Consider the following 20,575-nt stretch of genomic DNA (forward strand, 5'->3'; position numbering starts at 1 on the left):
AGAAATGTTAAGTCAAAGTCAAGTCAAGCCAAAAAAACTTTATTTATCCCCAAGGGGCAATTAAGAAAGAATATACCTTGCCAACCACACATAAAATACACAAACAAAAGCGACTTCTAGCGACTTTTAGGACAACCAATAGCGATTTTCCTTACTGAGGAGTTGGCAACACTGACTGGGACTGGGAGACACTTCAACAAAGTGGAAGCGGAGCGGCCAAAGAGTAAACTTCAAAAGTAAGTTCTGAATATTATGTCACTTATTTATGTGCAAATGTTTAATAATGAGGAACATTAAAACATTACTGTTGGCCACATGCCGGCAAAGTTATGTGACATTAGCGATGTTTGTACTTTCAGCGTTTACTTTGTTTTAAAGTCTTTATACGCCGTTCGATAGTCGACCTTAATCTTACAGAGAATGTGATGATTTTGTGGATAATTAAAGTCAGTCATATATCCACAAACACAACAGGCTGAAAGTCAGTGATGCTGCTCGGTTTGCAGTCCTGAATATCACGGCACAAGCAGGATTCACTGCACTGTTAATGTTAGCTAAGTTATATTGCTGCCTCTGTTCGTGGTGTCGAGCCAAACGGACTTTAACGTGTGTTTGAACGAGGTGACGGTTCACTCGTTAAGCTGAAAGAAAGATGCTTTAATCACAGGAGTCACACATGTGTCCACTGTACCAGCTGGGAACTCTTCTTGTTTAGCACTCGTAATAACACAAACACTAAATTCTCCTGTTTGTAGCAGTGTATACACCTGAGACTGTCACCTGTGTGTCTGTCCTGCACTCTCTCTCTGTTTCTTTCTCTCTGATTGTGTAATAAAAGTATGAACATGTATTTATAAGTTACACTTGTGTTTGAATCCTGCAGCTTATCACACATTTGATTTCCATGTGTGACGACTGCAAGTGTCCAGAGTGAGGACAGACTGAGGGACCCACTGCTGCACATCATCTGTGAGGCTTTGCACCCCTGATGATCCACCAGGACAAACTCAGCAGTGTGTGAGGAAGAGGAGGAGGAAGAGCCAGCAGCAGCTGACAGATGGAGAGAATAGACAGACTGTTCCCTGTTTGTGAAGGACTGCTAGGAAAGTTTAACATAACTAATTGTCTGTCCTGAATCAGTCTTATTAGGTAATGTTCAAATAATTTGATCATCCCAGTGTTTTCAGTGTGGGAGAAAGTACTCAGGGCCTTCAAGTTACACACTATGAAAGGCAGCAACAAGTTTAATGTTCAGAAACCTAAAGTATGTATCAGCAGCAGAATGGAGCTAAAAATAAATGTTTGTTTCAGTTCTATGAAGCTTTGAGTATTTTGGAGGCTAGACCGTCCCATTTCACAAGCCTCACACTTCCGGCCTTAGCGTTCTTTGAGTACGCGGCCCTTGAGGACCGTTGAGGCTGCGTACTTTAAGGCTGCAGACCCTGAATTGGGATACAGGAATTCAGGGACTGTTTCCCAATTATACGATTTTGTAAGATTATAAGATTTATAAGATTTTGAGTTTTTGCTGTGTTTAAATTTTAGCCTGTCATTACATTCATGTATTTCCTCCTGCAGCTGTTGCTGGGAGCAGTTAACTTCAGCCAGATCTATACTGATCAATTTTATCCTTGGACTACTCTACCTGAGCTTTGCATGAGTCACAGTTCAAAATAACCCTTCTTTATTTTATTCTGACCCCACACTGCTTCAATGATGCTGAGCTCCGGGCTCTGGGGAGGCCCATCCATGACTGATACTGTTCATGGTACTTTTCATAATTCATGATTTTATCAAAGATCTCCAACATCACTGACTGACCTGCAGCTGAAACCATGACAGAGCCTCCACCGTGCTTCACAGATGGCTGCAGATTCTCAGTGTCAGACCTCCTCCTGACCTCCTCATACATACTGACCATGATGTGGATCCATCTCTCCATCAGACCTGTTCCTCTGATCTTCAGTCCAGCTCTTGTGTCATTTTCCCGTTTCCCTTCATCAACAATGTCCTCCTGACAGCCATCCTTCACTGAGACATTTCTGATGAGGAACAGTAGACGATTGGCTGAAGTAGGGCTGGGCGATATGACCCAAAATTCATATCTCGATATTTTTTACCTGGACGGCGATATAAGATACAGTGGGGCAAAAAAGTATTTAGTCAGCCACCGATTGTGCAAGTTCCCCCACTTAAAATGATGACAGAGGTCAGTAATTTGCACCAGAGGTACACTTCAACTGTGAGAGACAGAATGTGAAAATAAAATCCATGAATTCACATGGTAGGATTTGTAAAGAATTTATTGGTAAATCAGGGTGGAAAATAAGTATTTGGTCAATACCAAAAATACAACTCAATACTTTGTAACATAACATTTGTTGGCAATAACAGAGGTCAAACGTTTACTATAGGTCTTTACGAGGTTTGCACACACAGTAGCTGGTATTTTGGCCCATTCATCCATGCAGATCTTCTCAAGAGCAGTGATGTTTTGGGGCTGTCGCCGAGCAACACGGACTTTCAACTCCCGCCACAGATTTTCTATGGGGTTGAGGTCTGGAGACTGGCTAGGCCACTCCAGGACTTTCAAATGCTTCTTACGGAGCCACTCCTTTGTTGCCCTGTGTTTTGGATCATTGTCATGTTGGAAGACCCAGCCTCGTTTCATCTTCAAAGTTCTCACTGATGGAAGGAGGTTTTGGCTCAAAATCTCACGATAATTGGCCCCATTCATTCTGTCCTTAACACGGATCAGTCGTCCTGTCCCCTTGGCAGAAAAACAGCCCCATAGCATGATGTTTCCACCCTCATGCTTCACAGTAGGTATGGTGTTCTTGGGATGCAACTCAGTATTCTTCTTCCTCCAAACACGACGAGTTGAGTTTATACCAAAAAGTTCTACTTTGGTTTCATCTGACCACATGACATTCTCCCAATCCTCTGCTGTATCATCCATGTGCTCTCTGGCAAACTTCAGACGGGCCTGGACATGCACTGGCTTCAGCAGCGGAACACGTCTGGCACTGCGGGATTTGATTCCCTGCCGTTGTAGTGTGTTACTGATGGTGACCTTTGTTACTTTGGTCCCAGCTCTCTGCAGGTCATTCACCAGGTCCCCCCGTGTGGTTCTGGGATCTTTGCTCACCGTTCTCATGATCATTTTGACCCCACGGGATGAGATCTTGCGTGGAGCCCCAGATCGAGGGAGATTATCAGTGGTCTTGTATGTCTTCCATTTTCTGATGATTGCTCCCACAGTTGATTTTTTCACACCAAGCTGCTTGCCTATTGTAGATTCACTCTTCCCAGTCTGGTGCAGGTCTACAATTCTTTTCCTGGTGTCCTTCGAAAGCTCTTTGGTCTTGGCCATGGCGGAGTTTGGAGTCTGACTGGTTGAGGCTGTGGACAGGTGTCTTTTATACAGATGATGAGGTCAAACAGGTGCCATTCATACAGGTAACGAGTGGGGGACAGAAAAGCTTCTTACAAAAGACGTTATAGGTCTGTGAGAGCCAGGGATTTTCCTTGTTTGAGGTGACCAAATACTTATTTTCCACCCTGATTTACGAATAAATTCTTTACAAATCCTACCATGTGAATTCATGGATTTTTTTTTCACATTCTGTCTCTCACAGTTGAAGTGTACCTCTGGTGCAAATTACTGACCTCTGTCATCATTTTAAGTGGGGGAACTTGCACAATCGGTGGCTGACTAAATACTTTTTTGCCCCACTGTATCTTATATCGCCGTCCAGGTAAAAAATATCGAGATATGAATTTTGGGTCATATCGCCCAGCCCTACTTCAGCCAATCGTCTACTGTTCCTCATCAGAAATGTCTCAGTGAAGGATGGCTGTCAGGAGGACATTGTTGATGAAGGGAAACGGGAAAATGACACAAGAGCTGGACTGAAGATCAGAGGAACAGGTCTGATGGAGAGATGGATCCACATCATGGTCAGTATGTATGAGGAGGTCAGGAGGAGGTCTGACACTGAGAATCTGCAGCCATCTGTGAAGCACGGTGGAGGCTCTGTCATGGTTTCAGCTGCAGGTCAGTCAGTGGTGTTGGAGATCTTTGATAAAATCATGAATTATGAAAAGTACCATGAACAGTATCAGTCATGGATGGGCCTCCCAAGAGCCCGGAGCTCAGCATCACTGAAGCAGTGTGGGGTCAGAATAAAATAAAGAAGGGTTATTTTGAACTGTGACTCATGCAAAGCTCAGGTAGAGTAGTCCAAGGATAGAATTGATCAGTATAGATCTGGCTGAAGTTAACTGCTCCCAGCAACAGCTGCAGGAGGAAATACATGAATGTAATGACAGGCTAAAATTTAAACACAGCAAAAACTCAAAATCTTATAAATCTTATAATCTTACAAAATCGTATAATTGGGAAACAGTCCCTGAATTCCTGTATCCCAATTCAGGGTCTGCAGCCTTAAAGTACGCAGCCTCAATGGTCCTCAAGGGCCGCGTACTCAAAGAACGCTAAGGCCGGAAGTGTGAGGCTTGTGAAATGGGATGGTCTAGCCTCCAAAATACTCAAAGCTTCATAGAACTGAAACAAAAATTTATTTTTAGCTCCATTCTGCTGCTGATACATACTTTAGGTTTCTGAACATTAAACTTGTTGCTGCCTTTCATAGTGTGTAACTTGAAGGCCCTGAGTACTTTCTCCCACACTGAAAACACTGGGATGATCAAATTATTTGAACATTACCTAATAAGACTGATTCAGGACAGACAATTAGTTATTTAAACTTTCCTAGCAGTCCTTCACAAACAGGGAACAGTCTGTCTATTCTCTCCATCTGTCAGCTGCTGCTGGCTCTTCCTCCTCCTCTTCCTCACACACTGCTGAGTTTGTCCTGGTGGATCATCAGGGGTGCAAAGCCTCACAGATGATGTGCAGCAGTGGGTCCCTCAGTCTGTCCTCACTCTGGACACTTGCAGTCGTCACACATGGAAATCAAATGTGTGATAAGCTGCAGGATTCAAACACAAGTGTAACTTATAAACACATGTTCATACTTTTATTCCACAATCAGAGAGAAAGAAACAGAGAGAGAGTGCAGGACAGACAGACAGGTGACAGTCTCAGGTGTATACACTGCTACAAACAGGAGGATTTAGTGTTTGTGTTATTACGAGTGCTAAACAAGAAGAGTTCCCAGCTGGTACAGTGGACACATGTGTGACTCCTGTGATTAAAGCATCTTTCTTTCAGCTTAACGAGTGAACCGTCACCTCGTTCAAACACACGTTAAAGTCCGTTTGGCTCGACACCACGAACAGAGGCAGCAATATAACTTAGCTAACATTAACAGTGCAGTGAATCCTGCTTGTGCCGTGATATTCAGGACTGCAAACCGAGCAGCATCACTGACTTTCAGCCTGTTGTGTTTGTGGATATATGACTGACTTTAATTATCCACAAAATCATCACATTCTCTGTAAGATTAAGGTCGACTATCGAACGGCGTATAAAGTAAAGACTTTAAAACAAAGTAAACGCTGAAAGTACAAACATCGCTAATGTCACATAACTTTGCCGGCATGTGGCCAACAGTAATGTTTTAATGTTCCTCATTATTAAACATTTGCACATAAATAAGTGACATAATATTCAGAACTTAGTTTTGAAAGTTTACTCTTTGGCCGCTCCGCTTCCACTGTTGTTGAAGTGTCTCCCAGTCCCAGTCAGTGTTGCCAACTCCTCAGTAAGGAAAATCGCTATTGGTTGTCCTAAAAGTCGCTAGAAGTCGCTAAATGACGTCATCACCTAATTTGCATAATTGGTCATGCTAATATAATTGTAACCTATGCTGCTGGAGAGAGAAATAACATCGTGGACGAGACATAAAGTGAGCAAAAAACGTCCTAAATGCATTTAGAATTTATTTAGAACTACAAATTAGTAATTATTGTTTTTTGTAATGTCTTTCACATCTTTTTTTAGCGACTTTTTTTAGAAAAAAAGTGGATAGGGGGTCTGAAAACTCGCTAAATATAGCGACAAAGTCGCTAAGTTGGCAACACTGGTCCCAGTGCACTTGTTAGCATGTTTTGGTTCGTGCAACTGGTCCGTCCGGTTATTGTCTCCCCAGAAACATTTCCGTTGTCTTTTTTCCTATTTCCGTTGTGTTGTGTGTGCTTTTGCAGCGTTTTTCTTTTTGCAGCATTTTTCTTTTTGCAGCGTTTTTCTTTTTGCAGCATTTTTCTTTTTGCAAGTGTTTTTCTTTTTGCAGCATTTTTCTTTTTGCAAGTGTTTTTCTTTTTGCAGCATTTTTCTTTTTGCAGCATTTTTCTTTTTGCAAGTGTTTTTCTTTTTGCAGCATTTTTCTTTTTGCAGCGTTTTTCTTTTTGCAGCATTTATCTTTTTGCAAGTGTTTTTCTTTTTGCAGCATTTATCTTTTTGTAAGTGTTTTTCTTTTTGCAGCATTTTTGTTTTTGCAAGTGTTTTTTCTTTTTGCAGCATTTTTCTTTTTGCAAGTGTTTTTCTTTTTGCAGCATTTTTCTTTTTGCAGCATTTTTCTTTTTGCAAGTGTTTTTCTTTTTGCAGCATTTTTCTTTTTGCAGCGTTTTTCTTTTTGCAGCATTTATCTTTTTGCAAGTGTTTTTCTTTTTGCAGCATTTATCTTTTTGCAAGTGTTTTTCTTTTTGCAGCATTTATCTTTTTGTAAGTGTTTTTCTTTTTGCAGCATTTTTCTTTTTGCAAGTGTTTTTTCTTTTTGCAGCATTTTTCTTTTTGCAGCATTTTTCTTTTTGCAGCATTTTTCTTTTTGCAAGTGTTTTCTGAAGTTGCAGTCCGTTTGGCCTCTCAGGGCCACCGTAATTTAGGGTCACCTAATCTTAAAAGTGGAGATAGAATCTGTCTCCTGAATCCAAACTGGAAGCTGGTTCCACAGAAGAGCAGCCTAAAAACTGAAGGCTCTCCCTCCCATTCTACGTTTAAATACTCTAGGAACAACAAGTAAGCCTGCAGTGTGAGAGTGAAGTGCTCTAATGTGGTGATATGATACCAAAAAAAACCCAGGACTTTGTATATGAGGAGAAAATCAGACACAGTCAGAGAGGGAGGTGAAAATGGTGTTCACTGATTGGTTGAGCATTGGATGTGACTGAGAAACCAAAGACACTGCAGCTCATACAGGGACACAACGTGGCCCCATAAATTACCAAATAATGTAATTTTGGATTGACTAAATCTTGAAACCCACACTGTAAAAAAAAATCTGTAAAAATACAGTACAATCTACTGTATAAACGTGAAGGAATTTTCCATATTAGTAATTTACAGGTATTTTTCTGTATTTCTCAACTACTGCAATGCATTGTGGGAAAAAGAACCCAAAAAGGAGGGAAAAGTAAGTGCAAGAGCAGCCATTAGGCTTCTTTCAGGCTTCATCTGGATTTTGGACTCTGAAGTTGGAGAAACTGCCTTCAAATTTCTGTGGTAAGTATTAAAACTTATGTTTCCTTTTATTAAAATAATGTTTTTTAAAATACGTTTTTATTTAGAAAAAATTGTTAATTTATTTGTTAACTGGTTTCGGCTGTCTCCAGACAAGTCAGGAATATTTTGCTGACTCATTTTTTAAAATAATTGTTATTTAGGTTTAACATGACTTAAGCTTTCCATTTTAGTTAATGTTAAAATAATTTTTACTGTGATACCACCAGTTTTGCCCTTCAGTGGCTGAAGAAGTTTTCATATTATAGTTAGCTGTCTGTGTCTCTCTGGGTATTACACAGCTGTGACTGCTAACTAGCTAATTAGCGAAAGTCAGCGATGTGGATAACTAGGAAAAGTGAGAACTTCATGGTTCTAGAAATTATTCTAGGACTCTAATAAGTACTGTATCAATACCTGTGTTTTACAATTGGCTCTACTGTACACTTTAAAGGGTTTCAGGCAAAGTTACATTAACCCTAGTTTAAGCCTCAGACCTTCCTGGCTGACGCTAGCAAATGCTAATCTTAGCCTCTGATTTGGGCTGCTAAAGTAAATACTTTTAGCTAGCTGACCAGCATAGATTATTTCGGTGGTTAACAGACTGTAGTGGTAATATTATTGAAAGTATAGTTTCACCTCAGCACATTTACAATTATGTCTATTTTGTAGCACATAGAAATGTTTAGTTAATATTTACAGACAGACACATTTTCCCTGTAACTGTTTTTACTCCAACATTTGTTGAAAATGTAATTTATGAAATGCTGAGCAGCATTTCTAGTATGTGGAATATTTTTGTCACCCCACTGTGCTAATGTGATTAAATACTAATAATTATTACTAAAAAAATTCAATAATAAATCAATAATAACTATTTCTTGATTGAACTATAATGTAAGCGCAGTGCTGGTGTGCAGGGGATTTATATGCCTTGTGGGGGATGCTGACATATTATAAACTGTTGTGTCTATATCAAGCTTTTAGCCAAATATAAGCAGAGATATTTGTATCTTTCTTAAAAATCCAGATCCTTATAGATTATTTGAGAAATGCATCAACAGCTATCACTACTTGAAGCACTATCCCTTATTTCACCTTTGATCACACACTTTGGTTTTCCAGTGCAGAGCAATGGCCAAGAAAAGGAAAGACTTCCCCGAGTGGAAAAAAAAAGATGAAGATACAAGCTGGTGATGATCCAGAGCAGCTGGTCTCAGGAACTGAAGAAAAACCCTGATCACCTTCTCTACAGAAACAAGGTGAGTTTAATGTTGTGGTTGATTTAGTTTTTCAAGGTATGTATGTTACTTTAATTATAAACTGCTTTTGTTGCAACAGAATGCTGTTATATGTATGCAACTCTACGTGAATTATAATCCTTTGTAGGGCTGTGTGATATGACCAAAATCTCATATCCCAATATAAGACATATCTCTCCTGATAACGATATATATCACAAAATAGTGCATTTTCTGTAAATTCTGTGATTCTCGGGCAACTCGACTTATGTGAAGTGTTTTCAGTTGGGCGTCGTGTACCTGGAGTTGAGTGTTTTGACCGATGCGTGAAACTATACATATTTAGACATGAGTTTAAATGGCCGCCATTTTCTTTCCGAGTATTTATTACACGGCGTGCTGCGAGGAAAAGCCTGTTCTAACGTTTGAGTCTAAGGATTATTTTGAGCACCTGACAGCTCTTTTTTGCTTTTCATTCGTAAACTCTCTCGAAAGTCTTTCATGTGATTCTTGTGTAGGGGGTTAAAGAGGTTTGTCGTGTTTGAGTGGTGGTGGGGACCAGTTTGTGGCATAATTTGCATAGTACAGTTTTCTGGGCCGTGTCAGACGTTTCATAACCAAACCATTTCCATGCTACAGAGGTTGCCCCTCGTTTAACAATAAGGTCCTCGATTTGTTTTGACTGGTCCATCTGATGGAGCTAGCTGGTTCTGCCTCATCGTTGCTGGCCATGCTGTACGGTGGCCCCTAGAGACAAAGCACGTACAAACTCCAAAACACTTGCAAACTCCAAAACACATGCAAACTCCAAAACACTTGCAAACTCCAAAACACATGCAAACGCCAAAACACTTGCAAACTCCAAAACACATGCAAACTCCAAAGCACGTACAAACTCCAAAACACATGCAAACTCCAAAACACATGCAAACTCCAAAACACTTGCAAACTCCAAAACACATGCAAACGCCAAAACACTTGCAAACTCCAAAACACATGCAAACTCCAAAACACATGCAAACTCCAAAACACATGCAAACTCCAAAACACTTGCAAACTCCAAAACACATGCAAACCCCAAAGCACATGCAAATTCCAAAACACAACGGAAGTGCTCCAGGACGCTAGGGGCAGTGTTGAGCTCGATTTGCAAAATAAACGGCAAGTTTGTCTGTATGGGACGGTCTAGTCTCTGTCGCGCTTCCCAGGTTGCCTAGCAACCATGATACTAACCGCTGGAAACGTGTCATACAACTTTGTTTGACAGAAATGAAGGAAAACATATTTTGTTCATTTGTTTGTTTGTTTCTACAAGAGCTTTGTGTGATTTGATAAGTATCTGAGGTTGAGACCACAGGACAGTAAAACATGATTTTTGGGCTTCATTTCTGTACTGAACAGTCATTTAAGATTAGTTAGTAAATAACAATTAGCTAATGTTGTTCATGAGACTAAAGTCATATCACTTTGGTAATGTAAATATAATATGGCCAATATTATAGTTATTATATTAATCATTATTAGCTATTACAGCAGTGAACATGAACTCTGTGTCAAATACTGAGCCACAGTACAGATTCAAGTTGCAGTTATTTATAGGTCTTATCACCTTAAATCTTCACTCAAAGACAAGTATCTTTGACAGTGCATATATAGGTGTATCATATATAAGAGAGAAATGTTGTTCCTTCAGTATGTTGGCATTACTAAATTTGGCTCATTGCTTACATACGTGTGTAAAAAGAAATTATATGAGCTGTGATAACTGTTTCTGATAAAATGAAGAGTAGACTGATATATTGAATATTCCTTTATTGGGTGAGAAAATCAGACCATGTCATAACTGCTTTAAGTCATACAGAATAGATATCAGAGCCTTAAACAGGCTGACTTCTGCTAAATGGGTCAAACTGGGCAGAAAGTACACAAACACATAGCATCATTATAGAATATGATGTAACACTATAGATCAACTTACCTCAGAATATATAAAGCATATAAACAATTACAGCAATATGATGCAACAAACACAGCACTGCTACTAATCCAAAATACTCAAAGCTTCATAGAACTGAAACAAACATTTATTTTTAGGTCCATTCAGCTGCTGATACATACTTTAGGTTTCTGAATATTAAACTTGTTTCTTCCTTTCATAGTGTGTAACTTGAAGGCCCTGAGTACTTTCTCCCACACTGCAAACACTGGAATGATAAAATTATTTGAACATTACCTAATAAGACTGATTCAGGACAGACAATTAGTTATGTTAAACTTTCCTAGCAGTCCTTCACAAACAGGGAACAGTCTGTCTATTCTCTCCATCTGTCAGCTGCTGCTGGCTCTTCCTCCTCCTCTTCCTCACACACTGCTGAGTCCTGGTGGATCATCAGGGGTGCAAAGCCTCACAGATGATGTGCAGCAGTGAGTCCCTCAGTCTGTCCTCACTCTGGACACTTGCAGTTGTCACACATGGAAATCAAATGCGTGATAAGCTGCAGGATTCAAACACAAATGTAACTTATAAATACATGTTCATACTTTTATTACACAATCAGAGAGAAAGAAAAAGAGAGAGAGTGCAGGACAGACAGACAGGTGACAGCCTCAGGTGTATACACTGCTACAAAACAGCACAAAAGAAGGAGGACTGTGTTATTACGAAACAAGAAGAGTTCCCAGATGGTACAGTGGACACGTGTGTGACTCCTGTGATTAAAGCACCTTTCTTTCAGCTTAACGAGTGAACCGTCAGCTCGTTCAAACACACGTTAAAGTCCGTTTGGCTCTACACCACCGAACAGTGGCAGCAATATAACATAGCTAACATTAACAGTGCAGTGAATCCTGCTTGTGCCGTGATATTCAGGACTGCAAACCGAGCAGCATCACTGACTTTCAGCCTGTTGTGTTTGTGGATATATGACTGACTTTAATTATCCATAAAATCATCACATTCTCTGTAAGATTAAAGTCAACTATTGAACGGCGTATATTTTGGAGTAAAGGCTTTAAAACCAAGTTAGTACAAACATCGCTAATGTCACATAACTTTCCCGACATGTGGCCAACAGTAATGTTTTAATGTTCTTCATTATAAAAAACATTTGCGCATAAATAAGTGACATAATATTCAGTACTTACTTCTGAAAGTTTACTCTTGGCGGCTCCGCTTCAGCCGTTTTTTTCGGCAAAATTATCCACACCACAGGCGAGCTATGAAATCTGGGATATGTTGGGCCATGAAGGCTACAGCGACCCATTCTTAAAATTCAGGGAAATTAAGGACGCATTTGAGGGCCGCATTTCGAGCAGCCTTTGAATTGGGACAGCCTTCGTCGAGTCGCTGTGACGTAATCGGCCTTAAAATGTGGACTTTAAGGCTGCAGACCCCAAATCCGGTCATTGGTACATCCTGGCTTGTGTAGTTACTAGGTAACAAAAGCTCAACACTGCCCCTAGCGTCCTGGAGCACTTCCGTTGTGTTTTGGAATTTGCATGTGCTTTGGGGTTTACAAGTGTTTTGGAGTTTGCATGTGTTTTGGAGTTTGCATGTGTTTTGGAGTTTGCAAGTGTTTTGGAGTTTGCATGTGTTTTGGAGTTTGCAAGTGTTTTGGAGTTTGCAAGTGTTTTGGAGTTTGCAAGTGTTTTGGAGTTTGCAAGTGTTTTGGAGTTTGCAAGTGTTTTGGAGTTTGCATGTGTTTTGGAGTTTGCAAGTGTTTTGGAGTTTGCAAGTGTTTTGGAGTTTGCAAGTGTTTTGGAGTTTGTACGTGCTTTGTCTCTAGGGGCCACCGTAATGCTGGTATTCTCTGTGCCTTCATCTGCGTGGTGACTGTAAGCGCCATTTATAGTTACTTGATGTTTTTATTTGAGGTCATTTGTTTGATGCATATTCTGAAATTTTATGTTTGAGAATAATGTATATCATTTCAGTTTATTTTGAAGTCTCAACAGAAACTTGAGCTTTATTGTGAAAGGTTTATGTGGAAAATAAACAAGCGGACGGTGGAGCCACACAATGGTTTTACCGTCATTGTTGGTAACGAAAGTTTGGATTCAGGAGACAGACACTATCTCTACTTTTAAGATTAGGCTTAAAACCTTCCTTTTTGCTAAAGCATATAGTTAGGGCTGGACCAGGTGACCCTGAATCCTCCCTTAGTTATGCTGCAATAGATGTAGGCTGCCGGGGGATTCCCATGATGCATTGAGTTTTTCCTTTCCAGTCACCTTTCTCACTCACTATGTATTAACAGACCTCTCTGTATTGAATCGTATCTGTTATTAATCTCTGTCTCTCTTCCACAGCATGTCTTTATCCTGTCTTCCTTCTCTCACCCCAACCGGTCGCAGCAGATGGCCGCCCCTCCCTGAGCCTGGTTCTGCCGGAGGTTTCTTCCTGTTAAAAGGGAGTTTTTCCTTCCCACTGTCGCCAAAGTGCTTGCTCATAGGGGGTCATATGATTGTTGGGCTTTTCTCTGTATCTATGAAGCGCCTTGAGGCGACATTTGTTGTGATTTGGCGCTATATAAATAAAATTGAATTGAATTGAATTGAATTGAAAGTACGCGTAAAAACAGTCACTTGTCCATCCATAGTGTGGTTATTGTAAGTATAAGAGAAAGAGAGAACTTTAAGAAATAATATAGCAACTACAGTGACCATCAAAATCATGAAAAAAATATTGCCGTAAACAGTTTGTTTTGCAACACCACAAAACAAACAATAGTGTATAATATGAAACGATAGACATTTTTATATCGTCATCTGATATATATCGTCATATCGCACAGCCCTAATCCTTTTTTTGTTTATGTTGTTTATGTTCTAGGTAAAAAAAAATTATAAAAAAAATACAAACTTTTTAAAAATGTCTTGTTGTTTCTCTTTTTTTCCTCAGAATAAATTGCGACTAGTCTCAATGGCTGACATGGAGGAGCAACACAGCGAGACGTTAACCCCGACTGCTGCAGTTCCTGTATGAACTGAGCAACTCTGAAAATCCAAGGAAAAGCTGAGTGTATTTTTTTTTAAAGCTCAGATGGACCTTGATGGACTAACATGCAGGCTGCATTCAGGACTGGTATATGAAGAGTGGTAACAAGACTTTGTAGTAATTTGTCTTACTATTGTCTTATTTGTTGTGATTTAGGGTCTGTGCGCACAAGCAGAGGTTTTTGTTTGTGTATACTGTATCATAAGTGGACAGACATGGATGTAAACCACACCTTAACCATTTGGCTGAGGCAAAACTACCACAAGGCAGTGATTCTAACTAAAAGGTACTCTGGATATTATTAAATGTGAACATTGTCAGGTGTCATGTTTGAAGAAAACACTTGGTAGCCACTTGAATGAATGTAAATAAACACATTTACATGAGGGCAACCTGATTTCAAGGAAATAAAAATGCTCAAATTTGGGTTCTTTTTGCTTGTGAGTTATTTTGTTCATGTATCAGCTGTTTATTCGTTTTATGACAAGATGGATGCTGTCATTATATTTTAGTATAGTGTTTGAGTTAAGGAGAATAAAAGAATATTTAACATTAATTGTACCAATGTTGTTGTGTACAAAGCACAAATTAATTTAAGTTTTAATTTATAAATTTTTGAGTACATGGTGTACTAGGTTGTGATTGCATAGAAATGTACGTTTAAGGATATAAAGAACTATATTTAATGAGTTACAGTGAAAAGGAGTGCTTGGAAACAGTAATATAAACAGAAATTTCAATTTTTCTATTAACGGAAAATATCAGTTAATGATACAGAAATTATACTGTGAATAAACGGAATTTTTATAGCGTTTTATCGTTTTATAGCTGAAGGAAATGTCCGTTAATAGTACAGAGAGTATACTGTAAATCTACAGAATTTTCCGTTTTATCATTTACAGAAAACTCTGTCAAACTTCTGTAAAAAAACAGAAAATGTACTGGCAGAAAATTACCAGGACATTTTCCGTTATTCTACGGAATTTTTTCAGTGCACCTGGGAAGTGTTTACTGAGGTCAGAATACTCTACTCTGGGTGGAGGCTTCATGTTTCAGGCAGCTTATAGAAAAGAATGACTCGGTGTGGATTAGAATTTAGTGAGGGTGGTTTCTGCCTCTGCAGCTTCCTGGAGTTACTCTTGTAAAAAAACAGGAACCTGCTCTGATGGGCGCCAAACCAAAACTTTATTGATATACACCGATGTGCATGGGGAGGTCATCAGATGTCGTCTTTGTGGGGGGAAGGGTTAGGGCTTTGTCCTGATGCTGGGAGAAAGGACCCGACAGCAAGTGGTGCTGATGATGATCCTGAAAATAAATTGACTGTGTTTCATTCAATAATCAGAGTTGTTCTCTGAGCTCATGATGTGCTCGTCCAGCATTCTGTTCCTAATCTTCAGTCCGGCATGAACACACTGAAGCAGTTCGGGTTTACATTCAACATTCAACCAGGATTTCCTCCTGATTTCTTAGATGTTGACTCGGTAAACAGAACAAGGAAGCGGGATTTAATATGACTCATCACAGCGGGCCAAACCTCAAATCTGGCAAAACGTCACGAAACACAAGCTGCTGTAAGAGTTCCCGTGTTTACGGGCCTGAGCTAGAGTCTAATTTGAATCGGAGCCGTTCAAGAAGCTGAACTTTTCCATGCTGGGTTTGGCTTTCCGACTGAGGGTCAAACACAGAGACAGTCTTCTCAGCTCCTGCCTTCTAAGTACAGATGTTCCTCTCGTCTTTCTCTGACTCTGCTGACTTCAACCTCACCTTTACCTCTCCAAAGACATAAACCTGAGAGCTTGGGCGATGAATACAGAGCATGAAAAGCCTGAGCTGTGTCCACCAAAGCTTGATTCACAGATAGACGGATACGCATGACCTAAACATTAGAAACAGTCTATCTATAGTCAATCTATAACTTAGTTCCAGTTCAGCTCAGAAAAACCTAAAATCCAAAATCTGGAGTTTTTAAATAAAACTGCTGACCCAGTCTGACCTGGTTTTTATAGTCTTGTTAGTTTTTTAATCAAAATGAACACATCTAATCTCAGACTGAAATCTTTTCTCCTTTTACTGAAGGCCTGGCTGCACCACAGTGTTATACACAGCCAATAATAATAATAATAATAATAATAATAATAATAATAATAATAATAATAATATCATCATTATATAAACTGTCTCAGCGGTCCTGGTCTGGTCCTTTGCTGAGCACAGCTCCACCTCCAGACCCAGCATTTCCTATGACCCAACATATCCTCATATTTGAGACACTGCCACGATCGTCTGATGTCGACATTAAAACCAGGGTGGGGTGGAGAGCTAACCCGTCACAAACAGCTGGAAGTCATCCTGATGCTCAGGCAGCAGTTCTGATCTGCAGCGATCAGCAATGCATGCGCTGCCCCGAGTCTGAAGGATTAACTAAAGTAATCACACAAACTTTCTTACCTCTGTGACGACCCACTCCACTCCAGTCCTTCCTTTAGGCCCGTTAATGTGGCAGGTGAGAGGCGTGGCTGTGTTCCCAGAGTGCTGTGCTCTGTAAAAGCCCTCAGAGCTCAGAGCTGGGTGGCTCTCCTCTCTCTCAGACACCTCCTTGGATGCTGGCTGTCCTTTTGTTTTCAGACTAAACAGCCGTGCACTCAAATCTGACTGAACGAACAGGGTCAGCCTGACTTCTGTCCTTGTTTCTTTCTTTTTAAATAAAGCTTTTTAGGTGAGTTTATGTATCACGCAGACGTCCCACATGCTGCACTGCGACTTCCGGGTGGTTTGATTGGATTGATTGGGTGGTTTGGGATTTGACCAATCAGAGTCTCTGCACCTTTCTGAGAGACCTGAGCTGAAGGGTGCATTAAGTGCTGTGGGTTAATTGCTGAACAATGAACTGCAGCTTAGATCCACCTGAGGTTTCAGCAGCAGAGACGCCCCTTGCGCCATGTCACACACACACGCTACCGATGACACGAAGGAACAGCATAAATGGATGACTTCAAAGTCATGTATGAGATGTCCCTGCATGAAAAAGCATGGGCTCGTATCTGACAGGTGTTTGATGAATGAGCCGCAGCAGGTGCAGTTTTGCTGCTTTGTGAGGACAGCGGTTGGATTGGACTGTGATGAAGATGAAGCGAGGACATAAAGACAGAGAGAAGTGTCCATGAAAATGAAAATATTTAGGATGAGGTTTCAGTGATAAAGTCTGGACTGCAGAACACCGTGACACATGGATGTGAAGGATGCAGAGTTCCCAGAAGCTGTTTTCATCACGTCACACAGAGGACTCGGCCTCTTTGTTCTATTTGTTAGCTCATCAAAAGGCATTTTGTGCCTTTTCCCCTCGTTTGCCACTAGACTGTAAATGTCAAGCACTCCGGACAGCCGACGATGGAGCCGCTCTCTTTGTTTCTGTCTTCTAAAGCCAGAACAATTACAGCGGGGGCTGAAAATGGACCTTTGCTGTGAAAATCCATTCAATATGTTGTTCCAGAAATGAAAGGACTCGGTGTGGATGAAGAAATAATGGCCCACTGTCAGTCTATCTGATGGACCAGAGGAGAGGAATGAGCGTTTCCTCATTAAGCACACAGTGTGGGAACCGCAGCAGATGTTTTATTAAGTCTGATGAAGGACATTTACATCTAAACGTACCTTCATTCTCTGACGACCTTCCGAGGCTCTAAAGTACTAAAACACACAGAGCAGGTCAGCTTGAGATGCAAGTGTGAGAGCTTAGATACAGGCGATAGACATCGGGCAGGCAAACCTTCAGAATAAAACAAGATATAAACAACTCACCATGTGGCGCACTCGTGGTTCTCTCACAACAGACTCAATTCAACCAGAGAAAGTCCACAGCCACTCAGTTCATCCGCATCACCTATACTGTAGTCGTTGACCCCACCATACATCTGTCTGAGTCACAAGAACCATCTGAGTGTCATCCCTCACCTGTGAATCCTGCTTTTATTTCCGTTCCAGCCTCAATCCAATCATGCAGCCTTGATGAATCCCACAGGTCATCTGAGTCTGGTTCCAACATCATGAATAGTCTCACTAAAGTCTTTGCACGTCTAATTGATTTCATGCTTTACAAGCCTGTGGAGATTTACACAGGCTCACATCCAGCCCAGACGTGGACGATGATCACATCCAAAGATAATTTGCTCCAGTTTATCCAGTTTGCCTGCTCACCTGTCTCTGCTCCTGCCTTCCTCCATCAGTCTCAGTGGACGCCACTCTTTATCAGCATACACACCCCTGTCACAGAGTAAAAGTTACTGCTGTTACAATAACTAGTCTGTTACAGTTACTGTTAGCTTCTTAGATTCTCTTACTGTGACGGGGAGTTCTCTGCACACTCTGTCTGCAGGACCTGCAACATACCTGCATGAAAACACACAGACAGGCACACACCTTTCTTTCCTACATACTGACTGTAATTATTAAGGTAAAACAGCCTCAGTGTGTCATGTTACTAGTGTGCTAACGTCCCTTTTTGCGCTGAAGCACGGCTGAACTGTCATTTGAGCTTTTTAGTTTTGGAGCAGATGAATCGTCTTTTTTTCTGTTTCAGGTTGACTCGGAGCCGAGGGGCATAGGCACGCCCCTCTGCTCAGAGTCAGAAATGAATGGACCCATCAGTCTGTTAGGTCTGACCTGTTAGATCACCATGGTAACACATCACCTGGTTGGGAGCAGGTGGGCTGTAAGTGCCTCTTTTTCTGCCTGCTTAACACCTGCTCATGTGAGAATGCTCAGAGTCTGAAGAGGTTAGGTGGACTCTGAGTGGACTCTCTTTGGGCTCTGTGCGGACTCTGCGTGGACTCTGTGTGGACTCTGTTTGGGCTGGGCTCTGTGTGGACTCTGAGTGGACTCTCTTTGGGCTCTGTGCGGACTCTTTTTGGGCTGGGCTCTGTGTGGACTCTGTTTGGGCTCTGTGCGGACTCTGCGTGGACTCTGTGTGGGCTCTGTTTGGGCTGGGCTCTGTGTGGACTCTGTTTGGGCTCTGTTTGGGCTCTGTGCGGACTCTGTGTGGACTCTGTTTGGGCTGGGGTCTGTGTGGACTCTGCGTAGACTCTGTTTGGACTCTGCTTGGGCTCTGTGTGGACTATGTTTGGGCTTTGGTCAGTGTGTTAAGGTGGAACGTGAGCAGAGGGAACCCTTGGAACACTAAGCAGAGGTCAGCGTGTAGTTGGATGGAAATGGGAACGGTCAGCTCCGTCACATCTCTCTTTCCTGTGCACTCTGTTGGGTCCACAGACAACGAGCTGCCGGTAACGACATTAAACTCTCATCAGGAAGGTTTTCTCCTCCTGATTGAATTGACTCAGCGTGTTGACCGGCTGCTTCATTAACTTCGCTGTCTCTGACTGCCAGTCTCAGCCCCAGCTCTGCGCCTGCTGTTCTCGTTGTTCTGTCTGCTTCTGATTGGCAAAGATCTGCTGTTGGCAAAGAGTTCGAGATCACTTCCATCAGCTGTGTTTGAATGTTGGGCAGACATGAGGGCTAACACAGATTCTCTGCAGGCAGTCATGTGGAAAACTGCTGAGACAAACATGCTTAATGTTTCGTTATATTAAACCTCAGAATGCAGTACTTTAATAGCACCACAGATAAACTACACAGTACACAGATGTGCTGGTTCTGCACACCATCCTGATGCTGCTGCACGCTCGCAGACCTGCACAGAGGAGCATCAGCTGTATCAGACTCACAGGCCTGAATCATTTTCTGCCTTGATTTATTTTCCTTTTTTGTATTTGTGCATAACAGAGAAAATGTAAAAATAATTTCAGTGTCAGTGAAATCATTTTTATAAGTGAATGATGCTGAAGCAAGTCTGCATTTCCTCTAGTGATGACTGGAGGGTCACCGCAGGCGTCTCTGTCTGCAGAAGGCCAAGTCTCGGTGCAGTCTGGTGTGGCAGATCTTACCCTGCAGCTGTTGGTGCAGATAAAGTGTAGTTTTCTCCAGTCTTCACAGCAGGCTCTTCAAACTTCTGCGTCTGAGATGATGTTGTGGATGCAGCACGCTCCACGGCCTGAGCTTCTGTGCATTATTCCAGTATGCACACAGATAACCACGTCCTCAGCTTCATCTGCTGTACAGAGCCCTGAATCTAAGCATTCATAGCTGATTTCCACTCATATTACACGCAACAGTAAAAAAACCAACAACCTCAAAAACTGACCTTTGACCTTTGAGGAGGTAAGATTTTCAGAAGTATACATGCAGGAATCCTGCAGTCGGACCACAAGTCTGAATCTAAAACCTGAAGTAAATACAGTGAAAGGTTCTGTTACGGCCTTGCAGCATCGATGAAGTTTCCTCATGTTTCACCACAGTCAGGAACAGCTGAAGGGTTCTGACTAAGCATGCTGACCATCCAAAGCAATAACATACAGTTAGAAATAAAATACGATTGTGCTACATTCAAGAAAATTCCAACGATTAAAGCGAACCTGGAACCTCTGGAGCCGTACATGAAGCAGTGCTGAAGCTCTAAATCAGGGGTGTCAAACTTCAATGAGCTGTGGGCCACTGCAGGCACTGTTGTCTGATTAGCCACTTTTGTGTTCAAGTAGTACAAAACAAACATCCCAAACAAGAAAACACCCATAAATATTTCTGAAAATGTTTTTTTTTTTTTCAAATATGGTATAACAAGACAAAACTGCAAACATGAATGCAGATTTTAACTAAATGAAGCCTTTCATTGAACTACCAAATAAACACATTGTTCCTCTCTGTCTGTCCAGATACGTGGCAGCACTTCTGCTATCATTTTGTTTGTATTTAACAAAATAAAATGCAGACATAAGTGTAGAGACTGTGACTCTCTCGCTGAACTAACACAGCCACTCCCTCAGC

The 20,575-nt window shown here is 41.2% G+C and overlaps 1 long non-coding RNA gene across 2 annotated transcripts in view; it reads left to right on the plus strand.

The window, feature by feature from the left end:
- Positions 1-7,230: 7,230 nt before the first annotated feature.
- The window catches only part of LOC146523829 (uncharacterized), a 290,156-nt gene continuing 276,811 nt past the window's right edge, over positions 7,231-20,575 (plus strand). Inside the window, exons 1-3 of one of the 2 annotated variants that reach the window (XR_014877638.1) lie at positions 7,231-7,465; positions 8,588-8,724; positions 13,604-15,772. This is a non-coding gene — a long non-coding RNA (uncharacterized LOC146523829). Of the gene's footprint in view, positions 7,466-8,587; positions 9,182-13,603; positions 15,773-20,575 lie in introns of those variants that run through there. The other variant, XR_014877637.1, reaches the window with a different exon arrangement.

The sequence above is a fragment of the Neolamprologus multifasciatus genome, chromosome 2 (genome assembly GCF_963576455.1).
Source record: "Neolamprologus multifasciatus chromosome 2, fNeoMul1.2, whole genome shotgun sequence".
Classification (NCBI taxonomy): Eukaryota; Metazoa; Chordata; class Actinopteri; order Cichliformes; family Cichlidae; genus Neolamprologus; species Neolamprologus multifasciatus.